Source organism: Dermochelys coriacea, chromosome 7 (genome assembly GCF_009764565.3).
Source record: "Dermochelys coriacea isolate rDerCor1 chromosome 7, rDerCor1.pri.v4, whole genome shotgun sequence".
Lineage (NCBI taxonomy): Eukaryota > Metazoa > Chordata > Testudines > Dermochelyidae > Dermochelys > Dermochelys coriacea.
The window spans coordinates 90,934,582-90,962,394 of NC_050074.1; the positions used below are offsets into that span (position 1 = coordinate 90,934,582).

At 39.3% G+C, this 27,813-nt stretch overlaps 1 protein-coding gene across 23 annotated transcripts in view; it reads right to left on the reverse strand.

The window, feature by feature from the left end:
• SGMS1 (sphingomyelin synthase 1) overlaps positions 1–27,813 on the reverse strand; it is a 205,689-nt gene that overhangs the window by 51,748 nt on the left and 126,128 nt on the right. For 18 of the 23 annotated variants that reach the window (XM_043520042.1, XM_043520047.1, XM_043520041.1 and 15 more), the window contains one exon: positions 661–717. The exons of 1 other annotated variant lie outside the window; for it this stretch is intronic. The gene's annotated coding sequence lies outside the window, so the exon portion shown is untranslated. Of the gene's footprint in view, positions 1–660; positions 718–8,376; positions 8,561–27,813 lie in introns of those variants that run through there. 4 more of the 23 variants (XM_043520039.1, XM_043520035.1, XM_043520044.1 and 1 more) reach the window with 3 other exon arrangements.

Sequence of the window (27,813 nt, forward strand, 5' to 3'; positions counted from 1 at the left end):
AGATCTCACTCACTTGTCTCCCTACTAGCCCAGAAAGTAGGTTACATTCAAATAATTCCAGACTTAAAAAATGAAAAATATTCTTGGGACATAAAAAAAGAATGATACCTATCCTATTTCCATAAAATTGTTATAAACATACTCAAAACACAGAACATTTCATTAAACGTCAATCAGCAGGTGGCTCAAATATTCTACAACTCTCAGTAATGAAAAATAGCTATTTTCTCTTACGTGCATTTGTTAGTTTAAATGCAATGCTTCTGAAGATTTATAAACACTGTACCCTATAAACTGACACAGAAGCAACTGCTCTGTCTATAACCTTTACTGATTTAATATTTAAACCTGATAGACTCTAGTTATCATATACCTGACTCCAGGCCTGTTTAAAAACACAATGTATAATTAGGGATCACTGGTACATAATAGGTCTGATTTTCTCTTCACTGATGAGGCAGTAGTAACTTCACTGAAGCTTAGGGTTCCCATCCTCCAGGATTGGCCTGGAGTCTCCAAGAATTAAAGATTAATCTTTAATTTAAAATGTCACATGAAGAAATCTCCAAGAATATATCCAGCCCAAACTGGCAACCCTACTGAAGCTAAGTCAGAGATAGTATAAAATTTAGAAATTGTTCATGAAATCTGCATACTTACAGTAACTGGGCTTGCTTTTTCCTTTCCTATATTTTAAAATGTGGAAGTTTACACCATCTGTAAAAAAATTAACACAAGGTTTTATTTGAACAGTTCAATGGTAATATTGTCTCTAAATTATTCTAAAATAGACTGTCTAAAATATGAAGTTTGTAGTACTCTAAATAATATTACCATTATAGAAAGCAATATCCCAATATTTTTTTGCAATAATTCATCTGTCTTCCACATTACGATTTCCCACGACTAGGGCTATGATTTTGTCACAGAGGTCACGGAATCCTTGACTTCAGCCCTGGTGACTGGGAGCTGCAGGGTCCCGCCACCTCCCACAGCAGCAGAGAGCTGTAAGGTACTCCCGACTGCGAGACAGTGGGCCCCCAAGCTCCCAGGCACCCTGGGCAGCGGGAAGTACCCCAGCAGCTCCCTGGCCACCACCATGGGCTGTGGAGTACCCTGGCAGATCCCCACTGCAGTGGTAGCTGGGGGATTCCAACAGCTCCCCACCATTGGGGAGGGGGTAGGGGGATCTTGCAGCTCCCCTCTGCCACTGGGGGCAGGGGGTCCTGGAGCTCCGAGTCCCCACAGGTGGTGGGGGCCCCAGAGCTCCAAGCCACCCCACAGCTGCCCTGTCCCTTGCACCAAAATAGTCTTGTTCAAGTAAGACTATCCTATAAATAGGGCCCTGTTTTCATTTTTATTTTATTTTATTTTTCCCAGGAATGTATCAGTGTTTATTACCACAAGAACAAAAACAGGTGAAAATCAGTGCAAAAACCCTACTATTAATTTTTCTGGGTAAACATCAGGGTTTATTTTGGTGAATAGAAAGACGGGGGGGGGGAAGTATTCAGTAGATTAATGCTTTGAACTCCGATCATCAATGTGGTTTGCCGCAGAACTAAAACAGAACTCAAAACACAATCCACCTCTAAATTTAAGAAAACAATCTCTCTCTAATCCCCAAATAGAACTTTTCATTTGAATAAACAGTTTGCTGTTGTAGACTTAGAACTAATTGCCTATAAATATTTACATTTAATAATTAAGACGCACCATTTGCAGCACATGCACTCAACTTCATCCTTTTCTCCTGTTTTTGTTTTTTCAAACTTTGAAATACTGTACGACTTTGTGTTCTGAAACATATTCTGATACAGATTTTCATTCTCTTCCCATTTTAGTATGTCAGATCTTTAAACTGTTATCTGCTAACAGCTTGAAATGTGTAAGTAATGGGCGTGAGATTCATCAGTACATTCAGATGCGCACGTGCATCAGAGCTCACGTGCGTGCCTCTTCATTGTGTGTATCTTCTAGACTAATACATAGCCTTCCTTCAACAGGCAGCTTTGCATAAACACACAGACTAATGTATGAGTGTAATACATATATCTCATGCAATGTATTGTAATTTCCTAATAAAACAAGTTATTTTTTATATATTTGAATGATTAAAAAGTAGGCTGAAAAAATCAGAAAAAAAAAGAATAATACTTTTTGTAAAACCTGGGAATTTTTTGGTAAAAATCGGTTTAAACTGAAATTGAAGGGTCTTACCTATAAATTAAAGATGTGACCTTTGGTCCAGGTAATATTTCACAATCTATCAAAACACAACTGGCTATGTACAGTGCCACACAGCTCCAATTTATTTTACTCTGCCTCTGCAAATTACTAATTGCTCCAAAGCCTGTGATCATACAGCCCTTTCTGAATTGTGTAACATTATTCATCTCCATGTTGCTCTCAACATTAAAAAACAAAACAAAACAAAAAACCACAATTTACTGAAAGAGATTATCTGAGCTGGATTAGAAACCAAAAAGCTGCTTAAATACTTTACTTACTGGATACACATGCACAGACATTTGAATAACGATTTAATCAACTAATGGAGGTAAGTCATTCTAAAGAGTATATTGGTAAGTGGACACGGTTTACACATCGAAGTAGCTAAAAACGCTGTAAATCCTGAGGGAATTGGAAGAGAGCAAGATGTCAAGCTATATTATTCCCCTCTTATCTGTTGAACACATATGTAGCCCCAAATAACACAGAACAGGGAACTAAAATCTGTGGTTGGTGGATGCTGTAGCTTTATGAATATTAGCTGGAATAAAATCCAAATTAGTGTGATTGTTAATGAAAGTAAGGTGATAAAGTCTGAGAGTTTTGGCTACACTCTGGCCTGGTGAAGATGCCTGTACAAGCTTGCTGGCATTTGCTTCTGCTGAAAGAAATCCTGAAAGCTTCTGAAGCTACAGCTCCATCACATTTGGGGAAGGCAGGGAGAAAGAAGCACGTTAAAAAGACGACACAGAAATCTAGTACGATGACAGACAACAATGTAGAGCATAGCAATTTACCTATCATGCACTTGTAGTTTTGATTTTTGATTAATGAAGCAGCAGTGGTAATAGGGTATAACTGAGGGACTGTCTACTCTTAAAATGTTGCAGTATAGATACTACCTATGCCGATGAGAGGGATTCTCCCATTCGTGTAGGTAATCCACCTCCCTGCCTACATGGGGACTTAGGTCAGCTTAACTATGCTGCTCACAATGTGGATTTTTCACACCCCTAACCGATGTAGTTAAACCTATTGCAGTTTCTACTGCAGACCAGGCCTGAGATACAGTGATATTCCTAAACCAACCTTCAGCAATAAAGACTGGTAAAAATGTTGAAAAGAGAAGTTGAGACATGCCAAATAACCTATTTTCTTCACGTATATAGAAGCAGAGCATCCTCAGATTCATCAATACAGTGCAGGAACCTGTTTTGGGGTTTGTTTTTTCAGATGATTGACATCAGTACTGTAAACCTTAGTGTACAGAACCCAGAATGGAAGCATTTTTATATAATTCATCCTAGTACAGTTAAAGCATTGAAAAAAATTAGACAAATTGAGGTTCATTTAAAAACAGGGTGTTCCAAAGTATGGGGAGTACAAAGGACTATCAAAAGGGGTGTCGCTGGGACTCCACTGTGCTCTAGAGTCTCAGCTGTCTTTTTTAGCTTTAGTCTTCACCTATTATAGTAGCAAAGAAAATCTTGCCACCTAACCTGCAGGTAACCGATGCGGTGATGTCTGCCTGAAACAACAGCTCTTAGTGAAGAGCCCCAGTCATTTAAATTGATGCTAATTCAGATGCCAATGATGATACTTCAAAATGTCAACTTTGTGAACAATTTTGTTCATTAAAACCTGTAAAAACAAGAAGCAGCATCACAATATCTACACAATCTACTCTGAGTGACTGTTAATTTGCCTTGGCCTCCAATACCACATGGTAGGGATGAAGGGAGATGTGTCTGGTTTAATTTTCCCTGAAGGAGGCCTCAATTTTCAAAAGGCGGCAAACACTGACTGAAGCCATGCATGATTTATAATCCCAGAAAAGAAAGGATGAGAAAAATATTTTTAAAAACTCTAAATTTAAAGAATCTGTTAGAAAGATAAAAATCCACATGGAAGGTTATATAAATTGTCAGAAAGATCCTTGTAACTTTTAAAACCTGCCATGTAAATAATACTGACATTTTAAAATACTAAGAGAAACAATGCTCTGGCCTTTTTTGGAACTTATAGAACGTTGTTAAAAAGTGTTATATTCATAGTATTCTGTCCATTCTGTACAGCACAAATACTTAATTGATTTTTTTAAAAGCAAGTGCAGTATTAGCTGACCTAAAAGGACATGGCAGTTCAATCTTCAATTTAGTTTTACAAATACCTACATTCACAAGTTCTTACTATGGGAATACTCAATAGCCCATCAGAAATCCTGATTAAACATGGATGTTATTTTAGGTGGTACAATAAGAGCAAAAAAATTTGCTTTGAGATGTGGATTTATTTTATAGCACCATGGGCAAAAATAAAGCAACTTCAAACATGTTTTTTTTTGTTTTGTTTTAAAAGTGCTCCAGGCTGAATTATTCTTCAAAAAGTAAGTTATAAACCCATATGGGGTCTAAGACAGATATGCTGACTGACCAATATATAGAGAGCAATAGATAATACTCAGTAGAATCTCAGTTATAAACACCTTGGTAATGGAGGTTGTTTGTAACTTTAAAATGTTGGTAACTCTCAACAAAATGTTATGGTTGTTCTTTCAAAAGTTTACAAATTAACATTAGCTTAATATAGCTTTGAAGCTTTACTGTGAAGAAAAATGATGCTTTTAACCATCTTAATTTAAATGAAACAAGCACAGAAACAGTTTCCTTACCTTGTCAAATCTTTTTTTTTTAATAAAAACTTTCCCTTTATTTTCTTTAGTAGTTTATGCTTAACAAAATTCTGTACTGTATAGGCTTTTTCTTTTTTCCCTGCTGCTGCCTGATCGCATACTTCTGGTCACAGGCGTCAACTTTCCTTAGCGCTGGTGTGTGCTCGGGCTCCCCCCCAGCCCCGCCTTCGCCCCATCCCTGCCCCTATTGGACACCTCCCCAAATCCCTGCCCCAGCCTCGCCTCTTCCCCGAGAGTGCCGTATTCCTCCTCTTTTCCCCTCCCTCTCTGTTTCGCAGTGTAAGCGCTGGGGGAAGGGGGGAGAAGCAGGATGCGGCGGTGCACTCAGGGGAGAAGGCGGAGCGGAGGCAGAGATGAGCTGGGGTGAGGGGGCGGGGTGGAGAGCTGCCAGTGGGTGCAGAGCACCCACCAATTTTTCCCCATGGAAATCAGCGCCTATACTTCTGGTTCCAAATGAGGTGTTTGGTTGACAGGTCAGTTCATAACTCGGAAGTTCTATTATACTTTAGTTGCAAAGGAAAAGCATTTCTGAGACACAACTATTAAATTTAAAAATGATCACATGTATTAAGAATTAGCACTTTTACTGTTCCAAGCTAAAAAAAAAAAAAAAAAAACCACACCTTCAGTTTCTTTTTTTGGTTCAGAATGAGTCAAGTGTAAATGAATAAAAAGTGATGATTACAGTGTGTGAACTATACTAGACCAGTCACTGCATTTATAGATCTAATGCAATTTATGTTGTCAAGCTTACATACAAGATTGCTAAAAGTGACAATGCACGAGTTAAGCCTTGATAGACACTACCAACCCAGCAGCACACTGTATCAGTGGCTGCAACAGAACAAAACAGCACATCTCACTGCCCTCTGCCTATGATGTGTAGGATCATGCGGCCTTCTTACCTTCTAACAGTCATGATAGAATTTTTAAGAGATGCAATGTGAGCCGTAATGATACCCACCTTCCCCTTCCATTCAAATTAGTAAAATGGGGAAGTGTAACAGTTTGGAACCATTACAAGATTCTGGTAAAGGGGAACACTGTCAGACCAATCCACCCTTCTCTTGCCACCAGAGGATGACAGATGTAGGGAGGGAGAGGGCATGTACAATATCAGCCCAAGTCCAATGAGATTCCATGAAACACTCTAATCTGAGACGGGTTTGAGACTGTGGCAGAACAATTGTAACAGCACTCATAAAAACCACACTGTTTGCCTAATGGCAGTTCTAATTGAGAGACTCAAGTTTGATTACCAATAGCAGTCTCTTCTTGCCTACTCCATTAAGACCAGGGAGTGCTGCACAGGCAACAAGCTTAAGTATCTTAATCTTAAAACAAAAAAAATTACTGATATTTTTGAAGTGCTATGGTTACAAGTAACACCTAAAATTACTATAGCTGGTAGAGAAAACAGGACAGAGAAAACATTTCTTTCATTACTTAGTACTTTGTGGATTCAGTTTCCTGTTTGCATAAGATTTGCACCCCACAAGAAGAAAGAGAAACATTTCAAAAATTAGGGAACTGTGATCAAAGTTGTTGAAATTCTCATTATCCACCAAACTGTCAAATCTTTTTTGGATTCCACCAAACATTTAGTCTACATAACCTCTCGGACAAAGTTTATAGTACAATAGTATTTCCTTTCCTCATATTTAAATTTGTTGAATTTTCAGTCTCTGAATGCCCTCTTGTTCACGTATTATGAGAGGGTAAATAAGAATGCTTGATTTCATACCATTCATGATTCAGATGGCAATTTTTTTCAATCACCACAAGGCCGTGATTCTTAATGGGTCAGCTTCTAGGATTTTAATAATATTTCAGCTTTCATTTTAGAGAACAGCCTATTGGGTGATTAAATCTGTGGCCTTACTGGTCCAAAATGACAATTGCTGTGTGATTAAAATCTTGATGTCCTAGTGAGGTGACAGAGCTTGTAGTTTGGGAAAACCAAGTAAATGACTCTCTTTTCAAATAATGTATAAGAAACTTGTAAATTAGGTTTAGGATTTGGCATCAATAACAAAGCGGGCAAAGTAGAGGGATCATGGCGCAACAGGCAAACACTCAGACCAGATCAACTCTTTTAAGCCTAACTTTAGGTTTACCAGTCTTGATAAATCTCACTATTTTTCTTTCCTTTTTATATCCTCTCCCGTTCCGCCCTTATTCTGTAACAGAATAACATCCATAAAAAATGTCATTTCTGCCAGTACACAGGAATATTGTTCAGTTTTTTATTGTAGTTTTCTGCTTGTTTCATCCTATGAAAACCAACTGCTGTTACAAACCAGCAGTTTCTATCTTTTCCAGCCTACTAAACGCCAGATTTTAAGAAGATCATCACCGTGGTTACCTTGTTAAAATATGCATTCCAGATAAAAGTGCAAAATATTAAATATGAACACATATGTAACCAACAGACTGGTACTGTGGGCTCACAACTAAATAATTTACTTTAATTACAGTTGTGAGTCCCAAGGTGAGGGCTCATAAGCCTCAAGGTCAATTAACTGGCAGGAGAGTTTATCTAAAAGCAACTGTTGTAAATGCAATATTTGTTCTTAAATAATGTAGATTTTAAAAAGTATACTTGTTTCATGTAATCCGATACAGCAAAAATTTCTCCCTCCTATGAATTATTGAAGAAAGCCAAGGTGGTAAAAGACTATTGAACATTAATTGTTGTTTGCAATGTACAAGACAAGCTCTGTGCAGCTCAAAAGATCTCTCTTTCACCAACAGAAGTTGGTCCAATGAAAGATACTACCTCTCACACCCTCTCTCTCTGTTGAACATTAAGTCACTTCTCAGATGATTCTCTATGTCTCCTTACCAATTATTAAACCTCTTACAAGGAAGAACACACATTAGTTTAATAATTAAATCAGAGTGGCTGAGAGAAAAGTATCTTTAGAAATCTCCCAATAGCAACGTGGAAAGACAAAAGAATTTTCAGCTGCCTTTTTGAAACCGATTGTTTGAAAATGGGTGAAATACTTAGGCAAGTGCACAAATGGAACAGTATGTGTTTGCAATCTCTTGTGTCAGTGGTTACTACTGACAACATGAACGTAGCAGCTCTGCAACCACTGCTAAACTCCTTCACAAAGTTTCACAGGAAAATAGTGATAATATATGTCCCCCCAATCGGGGCCTCTCTCAGAGCTATTATTCCAGGCTGCACAGATTCAGGCATATCATACTGCATCCATTTTACAGTCTTCACATTTTTAAAGGTTATTTTCACAGCCTTGAGGACAATAGACTGAATTTTTTTTTCCCAAAGAAAAATCATGGCTTCCCTACATGGGGATTTACAAGAAAATTAATCCCAATTAACTAAGGCATTGTCTATACTAAAGGGAAAAGTCGATCTAAGCTACGTAATTTGAGTTACGTGAATAGCGTAACTCAAATCGACGTAGCTAAAATCTACTTACCATGGGGTCCGCACTATGCGACGTTGACGGGAGATGCTCTCCCATCGACTTCCCGTACTCTTTTCGATCAGGTAGAGTACAGGAGTAGACGGGAAAGAAATCAGCGGTCGATTTAGCAGGGTCTTCTAAAATCGACCGCCACAGCATCTATCGCCGCAGCATCAATCCTCTAGTAAGTGTAGACAAGCCCTAAAGTTACGAATTAAAAGTGGATTAGTTAAACTGCATTAAATTCCTGTGTGGACACTCAAGGTATGTCTACACTTAAAATGCTACAGCCACGCTACTGTAGCGCTTCAGAGTAGACACTATCTATGATGACAGGAAGAATTCAGCTGTCGGCACAGATAATCCACCTCCCCAAGAGGTGGTAGCTAGGTCAACAGAATTTTTCCAGCAATCTAGAACTGTCTACACTGGAGTTTAGGTTGGTATTTCTATGTCTCTCAGGGGGTGTGGATTTTTCACACCCCGAGACAGACAGGAATGCTGATGTAAGTATCTAATGCAGACAAGGCCTCATTCAGAACTGATGTGATCTTGATTTGGTTTAGCTTAATTCTCTTTCAAAGTGAAGTAAGCTAAATTTTATTTACGTCATTTTAATTCTGAAGGAGAACACCCACACTGGGATTTAGTGCAGTTTAACTAATTCACTTTTAATTCACACCTTTAGTTAATTTGGATTAATTTTCCAACGCATCCTTGTATAGACAACCCTAGGTTCTGGGACACAAGATGGCAGCTTCAAAAAATAGTAGTGGTTCCACAAAATTCCAGTTCAACCACATAACTGGGAAGTGAATTCTGAATATTCGCTGCAAACCCCCTTGAATAAATATACTGTAGGAATAATATTCCAACTGGTCTTCACAATTAGTGCATGTTCTAAAACATCCTCTCACCTGAGTTGGCAAGCTGACTTTTAATTGTACTTGTGATGTTCACTCTACTTCCAATAAACAACACCAAAATTAGTTTAAGTTAGACTGTGCCTAACTACATGAATGGGTGATCAAGAGAAGGTGGAGGACATAAGGATCCTCCCTCTCCACACTCCTGGAAAGCGAACAAGACAATAAGCAAGGACCAAGGAATTCTAGTGCTGACAGAGCTGGTAAAATCTTGGAATTGCCATTTTGCAGGGAATTTCTATGTTTTGAAATTTGTTTTCATTCTGATTTGAGACAAACCCAAATATTTTTGAAATTTTCGGCCAAATGGAAAATCCAAAAAAAAAATTCACTTTCTGCAGTCTCAATTTTTGTTTTGGAATTTTATGGGGTTTTTTTTCATTTTTAATTATTTTTACATTATTTCATGACATGTCAATAGAAATTCTGAAACGAAAATTTTCCACAATGAAAATAAAAATTGGTTTCAAAATATTTTCCCTGTCCACAGGCACTGTTGCCAAAACTGATGCTTAAAAAAAAAACAAAAAAAAACCCCGAAAGTATTTAGAATGAAAAAGGCCTTTGTAAAAAAATTTCCGAGCAGCTCGACGAACAGTAGTAAAAGTAATCCTGGAGGTTTGTGGAACGGGCGCACGGGAATGGTTCAGAGGAGGAGAGATGAAGGAGTGCACAGTACTTTATGTAAATGTACAACAGATGCCACCACTGACTGCTCAGAGGGACTGAGGGAAAATGCCTCCAAGAGTTTCTACTGCCAGGATGAAACCCTTTCACAAACACATACCCCTTTATCTATGTGGCTTTATGCCTTAGCCTGCAATCTACCCAGAACAGGTGTAGATCATTGATTAAAATTACTATACTCTTGCAGGGCAGGAAGAAATTACCAAAGATGGAGGGATCAGAGCTCATGAGAAAGCTTAGCAAATGGAGAAATAAAAAGGAAGAGCTACAAAGTTTTTCAATTTCCTACAGACTTTTTCGTTCAGAATGTATGTGAGCTTCCTATATTTGAAACTATTGCAAAGGTAATAATTTTATATTGGCCAATGAAACACTCCATAGTGTCACACAAAATTTTATATTCCTAAAAGCGACAAGTATTAACCAACACATTTATTTAGCAATGAAAAATCATCTTTGCCTCTTATCGATTTAGCAAGTCTTCTCTAAAAGCCTTATATATTCTGAACGCAAACTGAAGTTTAAAGTTTACAGCATCATCAAATTTACTATAAGAATTCTGTGTAGTTAATTTCCATTATATTCCATTTCTATTTCAACTCATTGTAATACTGGGACACCTGCTTAAAACATGTATAAAATGACTGTCAACCCCATATGCAATAGGTCTAAAAGTTATAGAAGAAAATATAAGAAAAGCATCACACCTGTTTTCTATTTCCTGAAGACAAAGGTCTTACCAGGGTGCTACCAAGCATTCTGGGCTAAATCTAATTATGTAGGTCCAAAGAAAAGATACTAGCTTCTTCCGTAGCTTTCCTATTATGCTATGGTTTAGGTGCTATTTTAAATCCTTCTAATATCTCCTGTTGCTGCATCATGAGCACCCCATTGCCATGTTGTCTGCTTCAGGCTACACAATGTCCTTCACCTAGGTGTGGTGTTTTTACTTGTTCTTCTGACAACAAAAAAATGTTTTTGACTTCGCTGTTGAGCTTTCACCCTCTGCTTTATTTTAAGGATGATGTCTGTATGCCATACTTGGTAGAATAAGCTACGGTCAAGTCCTTAAAAACAAACAAACAAACAAACAAACAAACAAACAAACCTAAAAGGGAGATTACTTTTTATGGTAACAACTTAGCCTTTCAAAGGCTCTACTCCAGTCTTGATTCTTCTCTTTCCCCTATCACCTGGAACAGTCTACTTCACTTGGATTGAGTAAAAAAATTGTCGAGCAGCTTCTAATTTTTTTTCTCCTCCTTAAATGTTTAAGGAACCTTTATCTGCAGCAAACAATCTTAAAACTTACATTCCGAACACTGTGTTCTGTTTTCTGATCATTGTTTGAAGGTTTCCATTGGATTTCAGCAACAATGATGTTATCTGCATCTCTGAAATGACTCAGGTACTTTCTACTGCAAAAACCTTGAATGGAATGAAAAAAATTTCAGTTTCACCTACCTATTTGTTCTAAAAAAAGGTTTCTCGGTAGCAGTCCCTCCCTGTTTCAAAACATATTGCTAATGGTATTAAAGCCAGATTCACTGGTATAAAGTTAAGATTCTCTGAGGAATGAATCATTAAACTGTTCATGCTTTGGTTCATTTCTCATTGAGCCTTACACAAGCTACCTAACAGACCTAAGCAGAAAAAGAACTGTGCTGTAAAAATTAACTAGCATTCAAAACAATGTAAGCTATTTCAGAACAAAGAACAGGAGTACTTGTGGCACCTTAGAGACCAACACATTTATTTGAGCATAAATAAAAAATAAAATAAAATAAAATAAATGTGTTAGTCTCTAAGGTGCCACAAGTACTCCTGTTCTTTTTGCGGATACAGACTAACATGGCTGCTACTCTGAAATCAGCTATTTCAGAACTTATTTTTCCAACTTATCTTTGTCATTTTTTGTTTTTGACTTCAGCTCTAGCTTAAAACCTATACCTCACACTTTCTTCAGTTGACTCAGGCCCACAAGCTGAAACATTGTAAGCTCAAAGGTCGATTGACATTTAAAAAACACCTTATGCTGAAAGGCTCCTAAAACCAAGATGGATCAAAGCCATGCAAAGTTATCATGCAAAAGAAGCAACGGACTATTTTAGACAGCTTTCTGACAGAACAACAGTCTCAACAGTCTAGTTCTGAAATTCTCTATGAACCATACAAGCCCTTTTTCTTCTTTTCAAAATAACATTTTTAAAAATGACTGGAATTGTTCATCTGAAATAAGTTTTATCATTATAAATAAATTATGGCATCATTCACCAGTTAGCTCATAAACTGCATTCAAATGAATCCTGCAGTAAACTTTATAATCACTCAAACCAAACTACACTGACTGGATCACTAATGTACTGATGCTCAATTATTTCTGTGAAGAGTGCTACAGAACATTAAACATTAACAACAGTCTAAGCCTACATTACCTTTCTCCAAAATAAATCTAATTCAACACTGTATGCTTCTAGTTTAAATAATCTTGAATTACTGGATCATTTCCCCTCCACTTACCTTCTTCTCTAACGACTGAAATAGAGATGAGTTATGACATATTTTGGCACAATATACTATTAACTTTACTCAATAAAATAAATGTGCTGAAATTCTATTTTCTTTGATACAATGTTAAACCTGTAGTGCACTTCTCAGGGAAATAATGTGTAATACTTTAAAATCTCATACAGGACACTGGCAGCACAGAATGTTTACTAAGAAGTTTGTGTTTTACAGGATTCTGATTTGTTGTTTAAGAACTGCCAGAAGAATGCTTATCCTACTGGCTCCTATTCTCCCACAGTGGACTACCTGAAACAGACTCCTTCCTAACCATGAATCCACATTCTCTCCAGCAATTATACTGTTTAATTATTGGAAGCCCTTAGGATACTATGAAGATAAAAATAAACATACTTTATTGCAATTCTCTTCCGGGATGTAAGATTTAATGAGACAAAAATTTCTTCATTGCCTGCAGCAACCCCAACTTCTCTAATCGCTCTGAGTCACTTTGCTATTTCCTTCAATTCAAGTTTGACTTATTTATATTAGAAAGTGTATACAGAGCTGTGTAGGGTGCTAAAAGATGCAACAAAGCTACTATCGACCACATAGGCAAGGAATATTAAAGTGGTATTAGCCTCAACTTAATGAAGCTTGGTCTACATTACAAAGATAGTTAGATCGATATTAGCTGTCTTATGTCAACTTATGTCAGTGGCTACACTACAGCCTTGCTCCCACCAATTTAAGTGCCCTACTACACAGACATAATAAATCCACTTCTATAAGAGGTGTAGAGCTTATGTTGGTGTAGGTAAGGCGACAGACACTGAGGGCATGGCTACACTTGCAGATGTAGAGCACTGTAAGTTAAACCAGCCCTCGGAGAGTGCAGCAGGGAAAGTGTTGCAGTGTGTTCACACTGTCAGATTCAAGCACACTGGTGTGGCACATTAGCAGTTCTTGCAATGCCCCAGAGAGCAGTGCATTGTGGTAGCTATCCCAGCATGCAAGTGGTTGCAATGTGGAGTGTGACAGGGAGTATGTTGTGTGTATGTAGGGGGAGAGAGAGTGGGTTTTTGGGGGGCTGAGAGCATGTAAGCATGCTGGGTTGTAAGTTCAGACAACAGCAGACCTCCCTCCCTCCTGCCTCTCTCTCTCTCAACACACAGCAAGCAACATTCCACACTAATGGTTACTTTGTCCCGGGGCAGATAAGCATGCCGACTGTCAGCAATGGAGCTTTGAAAGTGCATATCCGCATTCCTGCGTCCGATTCCAAAACAATGACAAGAGTGGTCACTTGACTTAAGGGGATTATGGGACGTTTCTGGAGGCCGATCAGAGCACAGTAATGCAACACCTCGTTCACATTGACGCTGGGGCGTTTCAGCCAAGGCACAGCAATCGTTATGCTTCTCGTGGAGGTGGATTACCAGGAGCGCTCCAGCTGCAGCGTCCAGGGGCTCTAAATGCCTTGCCAGTTTGGACAGGTCGTGAGTTAGGGAGCCTGGGGCTGCTTTAATGCACTCTAACTTGCAAGTATAGCAAAGCCCTCAGTTACTTAAACTGGCTGTTGGCTAAAATTGTTGTCAATTTCAGGGAGAGCTGGAACCCTGAAATTGACAAGAAAGGCTGGTAGGTTCCCTGCTGTGAACCCCACACCTGGCTCACAGGTCAGGCTGTCACCCTGGGATGGGTGAGGGGCTCCAGCTAGAGCCCAGCTGTCTCCTGGGCTCTGGCCCCCTCCGGTTCTCCGGCCCCCTCCGGTGCTCCAGATGGGGACCAGGGTCAGAGGCCTGCCCTGCTCCACATGGTTGCTGGAATAAGCGGCATGTCCCCCCATCCAGCTCCTACTCATAGGAGCATCCAGGATGCTCCGCAAGCTGCAACTACCCCTGCCAAGCGCCGCCCCCACAGCTCCCATTGGCCGGGAACCACAGCCAATGGGAGCTACAGGTGCAGCACGCAGCTGCCTCCATGTAGGAGCCGGAGGGGGAACATGAGCTGCTTCTGGGAGCTGCTTGAGGTAAGCACGGCCTGAAGCCTGAATCCCTGCACCAGCCCTGATCCCCCTCCTGCCTTCCGAAACCCTCGGTCCAGCCCGGAGCACCCTCCTGCACCCACACCCCCAGCTGGAGCCCTCACCCCCGCTGCACCCGAACCCCCAATTTCATGAGCATTCATGGCCCGCCATACAATTTCCATACCCAGATGTTGCCCTCGGGCCAAAAAGTTTGTCCAGCCCTGATCTAGATGCTTGATCACAATAGAAGATTTTAACCTAACAAACTCTTAATTACTAGTATTTAGAAAGGTAGATTATGTCCTCTCTTTTATGAAGGAAAAATAGGACATTAATTTGTTGTAGCACAGAAGGTTGCAATCAAGAAGAAAAGTTATCTTTTACATTTAAAAGAAAGGGAGAACTAAATTTAACTAGAACTAGAAATAGTGTAGCTATTTTTAATGAAACAGCCCACAAACAATGAGAGAAGAGTTTTGTGGAGGAAATCAAACTGCAGAAACCTTATCTCAGGCCTTGTCTACACTTAAAAATTAGATCAACCTAGCCACGTTACTCAGGGCTGTGAAAAACGTTATGCCCTGCATGCCATGGTTAAGTCTACCCAACTCCTAAATTAGGCACAGCTACATCAACGGAAGGATTCTTCCCTAGAGAATTTTTAGTGCATACCAGTCACTTGTACATAGACAATACAAGTGCTTTAGCAGTCACACAGCCGTAAGGCACATTACCCCACCAAGTACACATGCCTTTAGAAAGACAATGAAGGAGGATTATTTGGTCTTGGAAGATCTCTGAATTTCTTTAAATTAATGTAAAGAAGAACAAACGCATATTTTGGGGGAACCTTTCAGCCTCAGAATCTTGAGTCCCTATTCAAAATTTTTCTTAATTATTAGTTTGTTATTAAATGAGATACTTCATGTGTAGTTAAAATGTGGTTTGGTATTTTCCTCTAGCGCATTTTTTTTTTCCTGAAAACATGAAGTAGTCTGAGAAACATATTCATTCTCAAGCCATGGAAAAAAGGTACATAATATCAAATTATGCCCTTCAGCCCTGAGAACAGATTGCTCTGGTAGTGGCCATATTTATTTGCCACTAAGCCTAAATCAAAATATTGCTTGGTGCCTGAAAGACCTAAAAGCAGGGATGCTGTTACAACTATACGCCCCAATCTCACAAATTATTACATGCGGATAGACCCTTACACACATGCAGCACTTTAGTGAAATCTTACTTCTGGTCATGAGCAGAAAAAAGGTTTACAGTGTATTTCAAAACAGATAATGATTTTGTTAAGTGATATTTGTGGGGTTTATTTTTTGTTCAGTAACTTTATGCATTTAAACTTTTATCATTGCTTTGGTCTAGATGATTTTTGGGGGTGGATGACCAAAATTTCACAACTCACTCTTAAGTTCATCTTCATCTCAGAAACAGCATCTTTTTAAATAATCTTTCAAAATATAGAATGGAAGTGGAATGGTTTCCAGAAAAGAGTCAATTAAATGCTCAGATAAGGAAGTGGGTGACAAAGAGGAAAGGAAAGGATAAAATTAAGCGTGCCCATCATTGAGGTTCTCAATGCACTTTAAACACTGAGCCTCATATCATCTCCCATAAGGTAAATTAACCATATAAAAATAGGCCAGCTGAGGCATAGAGAGGTCAGAACAATGCTTTGACCTACATCACAGCATGGTGAAGTTCCATAATGACATCCTGATGGACCCAGAATACCTGATAAGTTCACTTTATCCAATTACTAAATCAAGCTTTCCTCTCCTCGTTGAAGGTGGCTAAGTTATGAGGGGCAATGGACGGGAAGTGTGCTATTACTTTCAAAGAAATAGGGATAAACCCCTTGTATAGATGTTTTTCTACAGAAATTCTGTTATAATTAACTTTTCCTGAGAACTGGGTCCCTATTTGGAAGACTTTAATATATTCAGGGGCTGTATTTCACTTCCATTCATACACAGTATTTTCATTTTATATTTATAATAGGATTTAAGTAGTTCCAAGTAATGACAGAACAAAGTAAGTTACCAAGCAAAATAAAACAAAAACACGCAAGTCTAAGCCTAATACAGTAGGAAACTGAATACAGATAAAATCTCACCCTAAGAAATGTTCCAATAAGCTTCTTTCACAGACTGGACTCCTTCCTAGTCTGGGCCCAATCCTTTCCCCGGTACAGTTCTTTTTTAGCTCCAGCTCAGGTGGGAGCTAGGAGATTTTTCATGACTGGAAACCACTTTATTTTGTTCCACGCCCTTTATTTCTTGCCCCATTAACAGTAACTTTCCTGTGCCACTGTGCCGGGGGGGAGGGGGGGGAGGACCATTGCTGCACACAGGCGAGCCGCATAGGGGCCAGGGCGGAAGCTGCAGTCTTGGAGAAGACCCTCTCTTGATTCCCTGATTACCCTCTGCAGCGAGATATCTTCCATAATTATCACATCCTGTGGAAAGTGTGAGGACAGAAATGATTATTCAGCCCCTCGCCCCGCCCCCAGTGCTGGCTCTCCCCAAGAGCCACGTCACCAGGGTCCAGCAGGGTCCAGGAAGAGTGATTTACCCTGCCTCTGTTTTGGGGGGTCCTGTGGCTCATGTGTGCTTGCCTTGGGTCAGCCAGTTAGTGACAGATGTGTGAGTACTGGCTATGTTTTAAATCACTGAATTGGTATTCTGTGTGTTGCAAACAATATTGCTCCTGTAAAATGTTGTGTTTAAACTTCACAGAGATGACCTTGGGAGCCCAGCCTCCCTCTTTGTTACTGGCAGCTGAGTGGTTGCACAGAATTAGAAAGCAGCTAAGAAGAACTAAAGAGGACTTTCTGCGTGATGTTATGATTCACTCCACGGCCGAGAAACAGGAATTGAAAGAGTGGCGGGACAGCAAGAAGAGAGAATGAAAGGAGAACATGGCACACAAGAAAGCGGCCCCTGCAGCAAAACTCTTTCCCATGCGCCCCTCCCCACATACACTGCCAACACACTCTTATCACCTCCTGGTTCCACTCTCTACCCACAGCATTCCACTCCTCCCTCCTCACAGTCCAGTACTGTGGACTCCCAGTATCCACTGCACTCAACACCCATCCCTCTGCAGTTTGGCCCTGCTGAAGTACAGCACCCGCTGCATCGTACTCCAAAGGAAAAGGTTGGATATGATCCCTGGACATACACAAAGAAAGAGGTGCTCTGTGGGATAGCTGCCCAAAATGCACTGCTCCGAATAGCGCCGCAAGCGCGAACATGCTATTGCGCATGCAGCTGTCAGTGTGAACCCACAACAGCGGTTTTCCTTTGGCGCTTTCTGAACGGCACTGTAACTATTAGCGCTGTAACTTTTCAAGTGTAGACGTTACTAAATGTTACTCCTGTTAACATAAGGGAGTAAACTGGATTATGATCCTTCTCATGGCATCAAGAGAATTTTTCAGTTTTAGCCATTTACACCTAAGCAGACCTGTTGAAAGGAAATGCAGTTGCACAGCTCTCATTTGAAGACATACATGTGAAGACAATGGGATTGCATGTGTGTAAGAGCTTGGCATACGTAGCTTTTATTACCAGGAGTGAGAATGAGAGGAAAACTCATCTTGACTTTCAGATTCCAGGTTAAGTTTGCAGGACTGGCTGTTTACAAACAACAAGATTGTTTCTTTCCTAACTTGCCGTGTCGTATAATTATTGAGGCAAACACGTACATTAAAAGACTGTTTAAAAAAATACTTTTTTTAGAACAGAACACCAGAGTTTAAAATAAGCCTCCCAATATATTTGCACTGCAATACTAGGGAGACCTAAAATATTTAACAAAAAATCTATTCTGGAAAATCCACAAAAGTGACTGATTTATAAGCATCTTACCGTTTAACAATGAAGAAACTCAGTATGTTCCCACAATAATGCATTTCCTTAATCCGAAAAAAATTAATTGCTACCATATGCCTGCTGGGATGTAATGGGTCCATTTAGAACTGGCCGCCTCCTCTGCTCAAGGAGGACAACTTGCATTTAAAGGCTTCATATCCTTCTTCCTTCCTCCCAGGTAATTCTTGTCAATCACCCTGGTAGGGAGAAAACACTACCCTTTATCCATCTTACCTTTTAAACCGGAGAGGGGGGAGAAGGCCCAGCTCCTCAGTGGCCATCATTTCCTGTAAAGTTGGCTAACAGCCTGTTCTCTTGTCTGTCAGAGGAGGTCTCCTAGCTACACTAGATGTGCACTCCTGAACAGCCAAATCCTTATATTAATTATCCAGGCAGCCCAGAATGGTAAGTTACTTTGTTTAGGAACACAGAGTCTAGTAGCTATGACATAGGGTTCTATAGCTTTAATTTATGTAGCTGACAACATGACAGTAACGAAAGCTTTCATGCTATGTTCCCTGTCCCATCCCAAATCTCATTCAGCTGCCTTTAATTTAGCTATCTTGGATTGTGCAGAGTCTCAAAACACTAGTCAAGCAAAGGAAAACTGGATCCTTATTGGTATAAAGATTTATATTGGTGTTAATTAAATACACTAATAGTACCACCAGTTATAGCTGAATGAACAAACAAGTGCTGATTTTGAACTTAATTGATTAAATTTTTTAAAGTTTTGTTTTCTGATGCAACGACAGTAAGAATGATGATTTCTTATCTGTCCAAAGAATCTATTACAACATACAAGGTCTTTCAGGTCAAAAAGATCCTTTTTTTTGGTAGGGATAAAAGCTTTTTGCAAGGTTGGCTGCCTTATGCTGATTTCTCAGTTGAATTTACTGAGAAATTTTATTATATGAGAAATAAAACTACAGATGCATTTTGATATCAATAAACACCCAAAACCTCCTACTAAAAGAGTTACTGTAACTTGAAGTTATGTTCAGTAATTACTTTTATTCACCAAAATCTCTGAAATATGGATATGGGTTATGAAAATACATTTCCCATTATCTGATCATTCCTATCTTTGATCATAACTCATGAGAACAGCCTACCAAATCAGTATAAGATTCTTAAAGTGTTTTTGTTTGAACAGGACATCAGTTACAGAGTCATCGTAACTGCAAAACCCCAAATTCATCCATGTAACTTATAAGTAATTGTTTCTTAAACTTCATAGACAAAAATACTCTGAATAAAGAACCTAGCATTGTAAAGTTAAGTACAGTAACTACAATTTTTAAAAAGCATGAACAGATCCTCAATGCTAATCTCAATAAGCCAGAACCACAGCCCAAATTAATGTTAAGCTAAACCGTTAAGAACCAAACTGAAGTTCACTATATACACTATATTTAAAATGAAATTTCACTGATGAGTTACAGTAACTACTGATAGCCGTTGCACAAGATTTTGTAAACTATATTACTATTCTTGCCCCGAGGGCATTTTGCATGAATACTTTAGGCAGCTAGATTTAAAAATCAGGCCCAGAATAAATATCTCCTGCATACACAAAGTCGATTGCCTAGAACAGCATTTATATTACTCCTCTCTCTCCATAATGGCAAGTTTAGAGCTATGCAGGAATCTGAATAATTCTTAAGTGTGTGTGATTGTTAGTGTTTTTCATGAGCTTTTTACCTTGGGGATCATTTAAGGGGATAAAATAAAACAAGATACAGGCCTCTCATGATATTTCACTATACAGGAACTGAAATACTGAGGGAAAAACAACTATTTCAGACACAAATGTTTCCCTATGCATAAATAATTCTAAAAATGTTCATATATATTATCTACTATGCACCCATCCCTACTCAGGACTACAGAAATGTATGAAACTCTCAGACTCATAGAAAAGTATGGTACTTCACTAAAGTTGCATTTGCACTGTTTTCCTGTTTAAATTTAAGTGTTTTCCTCTGTTAAGATGTTTGATTGGTAAAAATTACCAATAAATTTCATTTCAAATTTTAGAATTTATCTGTAAATTTTGGATGTGAAGCCCACGTCTGCTCAGTGCCTAAATCACTTTTGAAAAAATGGGACTTAGGGGCCAAAGTCACTTGGATACTTGAAATATTTTCTTAATACTTAGATTTATTTTAAAACTAGTTTTTTTTAAGACACTAGGTTCTATGTAGCAGGAACACTCTTCCTATGTATTTGTTCAGTGCTTGCCAAAATGAAGGAGCCAATCAGGGTGCTAACAGAATATAAAATGTTAAGATTACTTATTCTTTTTAGATATGCTGAGCAGCAATGACACTAAGTATTATTATTACTATTATTTTGCTATTCTACTAGCAAATGAGTAGTTTAAAAGCACAGTTGTTAATTAAGTCAAAAGACCTCTGATGGGTAGTGACTTGCTCAAGGTCACACAAGGCAGAGGCCATATAACCCAGGAAATCCACCTTCCATCGCCACCCACTCTACCCACTAGACCACAATGCACTGCTGAATTATGAAAACTGTATTTGCAAATTAGATGCAGGATTTCAAAAAACTTCATTATTTATTTTGCAGTGACAACGTTCAACTCTAAGCCTTCTCTCTGAGAAAATCTGCAAACGTTCACAATGCTAGCAGATAAAATCATTGTGACTACTCATTAAATTGATTGCACTATAAAAGTACAGTTTACAAAAAGAAGAACATACGTAAAAGTAACTGTCCATCCTTTTTGTCCTTTAGTCAAGTCAGCACACAGATGATTATAATAGAACCCCAATTTTAGGAACTAATTATGGATGGAGGACTTCATAAAATTGAACATCTCAGAGCTGCAGCACAGTACATCACATCACTTTTTTTCCCTGTCCTTTAAACCCATGTAGAGCAATTTCCAATACACTGGGAGCTGTTTGAGGTAAGCGCTGCCCAGAGCCTGCACCTCTGCCCCAGCGCGATCCCCCTCCTGCCCTCTGAATCCTTCAGCCCCACCCCAAAGCCCACACCCCCAGTCGAAGCCCTCACCCCTCCTACACTCCAACCCCCAATTTCATGAGCATTCATGGCCCACTATACAATTTCCATATCCAGATGTGGTCTTCGGGCCAAAAAGTTTGCCCATCTCTGCACTAAAGGCATTGGACTGTAAAGAGGGGTGGTTGACTTGTTCTTCATCAACATAATGTTCATTATGTGATTTTCTTTCCCCACGAGGAAAAATGGTTCATATTACTGGTCATCAGTAAAAATGAGGTTCTACTGTACTGCCTACTGATGCTAGAAGGTGTATTGTAAGTTAGAGCAGTTTCAAAGCTGCTGTAAATTGTGCTACCTGAACAACCCCCCACTGGCTCTGCTGCCACTACCGCAGGATTGGCAGAGCACAGCATACTTCTGTTGTGTCCTGGCAAGCTCACTATCCTGGTGGGCCATGAGTGAGTGGGGTAAAGCCAGCATTTCGAGGAAGTATCTTGACCAGATTAGCTAATCTGCCCCATACTATTAAGTCACTCAGGGATGGTTTTTTAGGATCTCTGTTTCCCATAGTGAACATGTTCCCTGTAGACTTGCAAAATAATATGTATTCTGGCTAGGATCTGGGGATTTTCCTCCTATTCACTACAAGACCTGGCAAATCAAACAAAGCTGTATCGCCTGCTTGTCTTAGGTGGCCTGGTTCCAAGAGCACATCCAAATATACCAGTAGTGCAAATGAAAAATTGTACAAAGATACATATACAGCTGGAAAATCCTGGATGGTAAATTGGCAGAGCATGCCACAGAATGAGAATGAATGTCCATTCCTAACTCAGAGCTACGGATTGTGCCCCAAGGGGGAGATTTTCAAAAGTTCCTAAAGGATTTAGAAGTAAAAACCTTATCACAGAGCTTTTGTTTATAAAGAAAAGGAGTACTTGTGGCACCTTAGAGACTAACAAATTTATTAGAGCATAAGCTTTCGTGAGCTACAGCTCACTTCATCGGATGCATTTGGTGGAAAAATTTGGTTTTTTTCCACCAAATGCATCCGATGAAGTGAGCTGTAGCTCACGAAAGCTTATGCTCTAATAAATTTGTTAGTCTCTAAGGTGCCACAAGTACTCCTTTTCTTTTTGCGAACACAGACTAACATGGCTGCTACTCTGAAACCTCTGTTTATAAAGAAATACCAAAATAGTCATTCCCAAGTGTTCCTCTTCAGTGGCAGTACCTTGGAAAGCATAAACCCCTATAAAATTGTTATATGGACTTCCCTTTCCTTTTCCAATATTTCTTTTGCAAACTAAATCCTGGTCTACACTACAAACTTATGTTGGTATAATTAAGCCACCCTGGGGTGTGGAAAATCCACACTCCCTGAGCAATGTAGTTATACTGATCTAACTCCCTGTGTAGACAGTGCTATGTCGGCAAGAGGGCTTCTGCTGTTGACAAAACTACTGCCTCTCAGGGAGATGGAGTACTTACGTCCATAGAAGCTCTCCCATCAGCATAGACGGCATCTTCACTAAGCACTACAATGGCATAGCTGCAGTGGGGCAACTGCAGTGTAGATAAGCCCATACTTGCAGTGCAAACCTAACCCAATGTTTCCCTCTTAGGAAAGAATTATGGCCATGATGATAAATTTAAGATCCCAACACTCTTTGAAGCAAGGATCTTATCCAATTCCCATGTATCTTTGTATATCCAGAGAAGTCTGTTGCTGTGCTTCTATGGTGATGTGCATCTGCCATTTGAGAGTAAAGTTTGCCATAGCTATGAATGATAACATTTGCTAAAACTTCAATTTTCTCTTCCAAACCACATGGCAAATCTCTTGGATTTCTGTTGTGATCTTCTTAATTTCATAGAACCCCTATTATGTCAATATGGAAACTCAAATTTTAAAAGAAACAGTTTGATAGTTCTCCTTCTAATCCATCTGACAGCCAGAGGTACAAAATGTTGCCCACTGGCAGACTAATTAGCATGGCTTGAATCAATCCACTTACCAATAATGATTGGGAAGATTTACTTTGCAAGAAGCAGGTCATCAATCTCTGAAGAATGTAAGGTTTGATTACAAAACATTTCTATTCTTGTTATGAGAGTTCCATGTAAAAGCAGTATGTGTTATGTATGTATCATTAATATCATATTGACCTATATAGAATAACTCCAGACAAGACAGACAGTAAGAGTACAACCAGCACCTAAAGACAGGTTTCATAGTAGCAGCCGTGTTAGTCTGTATTCTCAAAAAGAAAAGGAGTACTTGTGGCACCTTAGAGACTAACAAATTTATTAGAGCATAAGCTTTCGTGAGCTACAACTCACTTCATCGGATGCATTTGGTGGAAAAAACAGAGGGGAGATTTATATACACACACAGAGAACATGAAACAATGGGTTTATCATACACACTGTAAGGAGAGTGATCACTTAAGATGAGCCATCACCAGCAGCAGTGGGGGGGGGGGGGGAAAGGAGGAAAACCTTTCATGGTGACAAGCAAGGTAGGCTAATTCCAGCAGTTAACAAGAATATCTGAGAAACAGTGGGGGGGAAGGTGGGGGGGGGAGAAATAACATGGGGAAATAGGCTTGAATAGAGACTGGGAATGGATGAGTCATTACACAAAGTAAAACTAAGTTAATTGTATCCAGTTTGCAAATTAATTCCAATTCAGCAGTCTCTCGTTGGAGTCTGTTTTTGAAGCTTTTTTGTTGAAGGATAGCCACTCTTAGGTCTGTAATCGAGTGACCAGAGAGATTGAAGTGTTCTCCAACTGGTTTTTGAATGTTATAATTCTTGACGTCTGATTTGTGTCCATTCATTCTTTTACGTAGAGACTGTCCAGTTTGGCCAATGTACATGGCAGAGGGGCATTGCTGGCACATGATGGCATATAACACATTGGTAGATGCGCAGGTGAACGAGCCTCTGATAGTGTGGCTGATGTGATTAGGCCCTATGATGGTATCCCCTGAATAGATATGTGGACAGAGTTGGCAACGGGCTTTGTTGCAAGGATAGGTTCCTGGGTTAGTGGTTCTGTTGTGTGGTATGTGGTTGCTGGTGAGTATTTGCTTCAGATTGGGGGGCTGTCTGTAAGCAAGGACTGGCCTGTCTCCCAAGATCTGTGAGAGTGATAGGTCGTCCTTCAGGATAGGTTGTAGATCCTTGGTGATGCGTTGGAGAGGTTTTAGTTGGGGGCTGAAGGTGATGGCTAGTGGCGTTCTGTTATTTTCTTTGTTGGGCCTGTCCTGTAGTAGGTGACTTCTGGGTACTCTTCTGGCTCTGTCAATCTGTTTCTTCACTTCAGCAGGTGGGTATTGTAGTTGTAGGAATGCATGATAGAGATCTTGTAGGTGTTTGTCTCTGACTGAGGGGTTGGAGCAAATGCAGTTATATCGTAGAGCTTGGCTGTAGACAATGGATCGAGTGGTATGATCTGGATGAAAGCTAGAGGCATGTAGGTAGGAATAGCGGTCAGTAGGTTTCCGATATAGGGTGGTGTTTATGTGACCATCGCTTATTAGCACCGTAGTGTCCAGGAAGTGGATCTCTTGTGTGGACTGGTCCAGGCTGAGGTTGATGGTGGGATGGAAATTGTTGAAATCCACACATATCCTAAGAGCAGTGCCAAGCTCAGACACTTCAGTGCAAGGATAACTCTACCACCTCAACCATTGTTTAAGAATTACCAGAGAACAACTGTCCTCATGAAAACCTGAATTAGTATCACTGCATGTCTTCAGTTACAGGTGCTGCAGTGATGAATGTGAAACAGGTTCACTTACTAGTGATCCTCAAATTAACCAATGCAGTGCCGAGAATTTATCAGCATAGAAAACACCAGAAGGTTCAATCATCAACAGAAGGGACACAAAATAAAAGCATCTAAAATGCAAATCTAGTCAAGCTGCCCAGTAACTTCAAAGAAGTTAACTGAAATTATTCATTTCCACTCAATTCTGTATAAAAGTAAAAGGAACAGGTGTACTTGTGGCATCTTAGAGACTAACAAATTTATGTGAGCATAAGCTTTCGTGGCTACACCCCACTTCATCAGATGCATGCAGTGGAAAATACGGTAGAACAATTTTATATATACAGAGAACATGAAACAATGGGTGTTACCATACACACTATAACAAGAGTGATCAGTTAAGGTGAGCTATTACCAGCAAGAGAGAAAAAACAACTTTTTGTAGTAATAATCATTTTTGACTGTTACTATTCACAATTTTGTGAGCAGCAGTGAAACTGGCAAATATCATTGTCACTGAGGCTTGGGAAAGCTGAGCAAGCAACAGAAGCAAGCACTGGAGTTATCCATAGGGTAGGAGAACAGATGCTTGGGAGAAACAGGTGACTGAAGACCTCTTCCCTTCCCAGTTCTGATGACAGGCAAAATGTCAGATTCAGTGGTAAGAGTAACGGTAAAAGGTGGGAGTGAGGTGTAATGGAGAAAGTGTCTTCTCACTTCCAGAAGCTTGAGAAGATAGATCTACAAATATATCAGCTACTTAACCTAAGGCAAATATTAAAGATCAAGCCTCACAGCAGGATTCAAGAAGATCAACCAGATAGGAACTCCCTCATCCCTCCCAGCAGACTAGGGCTGGAGGGAGGTGTGAGGGGAAACTGTATTCTCGCTAGGATATTGCTGTTTGACCTCAATCCTAAGGTCTCTACTTCACCCCCACGTGTGTCTGAGACCTACTTCTGATTAATAGACATATGTTTATATTTTAAAGCCGTGCTTACTGACACATACTAACTCTATAGTCACACAACTCATATCCTCCACAGGGACAAAAAAGAAAAGGAGTACTTGTGGCACCTTAGAGACTAACAAATTTATTTGAGCATAAGCTTTCGTGAGCTACAGCTCACTTCATCAGTTGCATCCTTTTGTACTCCTTTTCTTTTTTGTGAATACAGACTAACACGGCTGCTACTCTGAAACCTGTTGTTATCCACAGGGACAGAATCAGCAGCTTCATTTTAATGAGATCCTGAAGATGGGCTGAAAATGCAGATGAGACTTCACTTGCTCCTTCTGCAACCAACCAGAGCAAGGTCACTCTACAATAAACGTTTGCAGAGTGGCTGTCTGCTCTCCTGAGGAAAGAGCACACACAGCACTCAAACCAGTTAGACCATTAGTCCAAGTTTACTTTAAAATATTTTAAAAAGATATATTTTTTAATTTTCTTAATTCAATTTAAATCCAAATCAGGTATTAAAACATAGCACCTATAAGAAATAAACTGATGTGTTTTTTACTTCGTGTAAATTCACCTACAATAGTTTATCTTTAAATGCAACTTGCCATCCTCCTGGTAAAAGAGTAACCATTATAAAACTTACATTTTATTTTTCACTCAAAATATACTTACTTGCCTATAGTATTTTAAGTTATATTTAAATTTCATCAAGAAATATAAACCTACAAGAAATCCTATATAGATGTTCTAATTAATATTTCAAAAGGGGAGGAGTTTGGGAGAGAAGGAGAAAAATGTATTTGTCACAAAATGGACAAAAAGTATCATGTATTATTCGGAAAATAGTTAAAAAACAAAAAGTCTAGAACCAGGGTTATACTCTCCTTGAAACTTGTTCAGCTCAGCAACAGTTTTCCCTGGCTCCAATGAGGGAAGAATAGCCGCATGAGTCACCAGGTTTTCTCTAATACTTGTGTCACCTAGTTAAACACTAGGACACCGGTTCACAAACTGGGGTCCACATACCACTAATGGTGTATGGAGACCTGCCTTTTGTTTTTCCACATAAGCAATTGCTACAGGGATGTTACGCAACTATTAATTGGATGGGAGAAGGTCCACATACGTACCTGTGAGAAGGAAGTGAAGCTGTCCATAAGACTCAAAGTGATATCACAAAAATGAGGACAAAAAGGTGAGAAACCTCCTGCTCTAGAATACCTTATAGAAAGACACCTACCAATTTATTTCAAAATAAAAAACTAAAATCCATAACCAAACACTCAATATTTTCACCACCATCTTCAGCCTGAACTAAAATCAAATATTCACTAAGGAATCTTGGTAACAAATTAAAAAAAATACATAAAACTCAAAGTGTATGTAAAAACTCCCTCCCCTTTTGGAAATATTTACTCTTCAGGTAACGATATGAAAGGCAGTTAACATTCTAGCTGGCCATTGCTTGACTAAAAGTGGTCTTAATGCAGTTCTAATACGGTGCCATTTTTCAAATCATCATGTACTCTTGACATTTTAAGATGCAGTAGTATTTTCTTCTCTACCCTTACTCTATTGTGCAGTCTCAGGTCTTCTGCTATGCTTTGGACACGTCTTATGATTAAAACAGGATTGTTCAGAATTTAAGGTCTACTGATTTACTGACATTTTGCCATCTA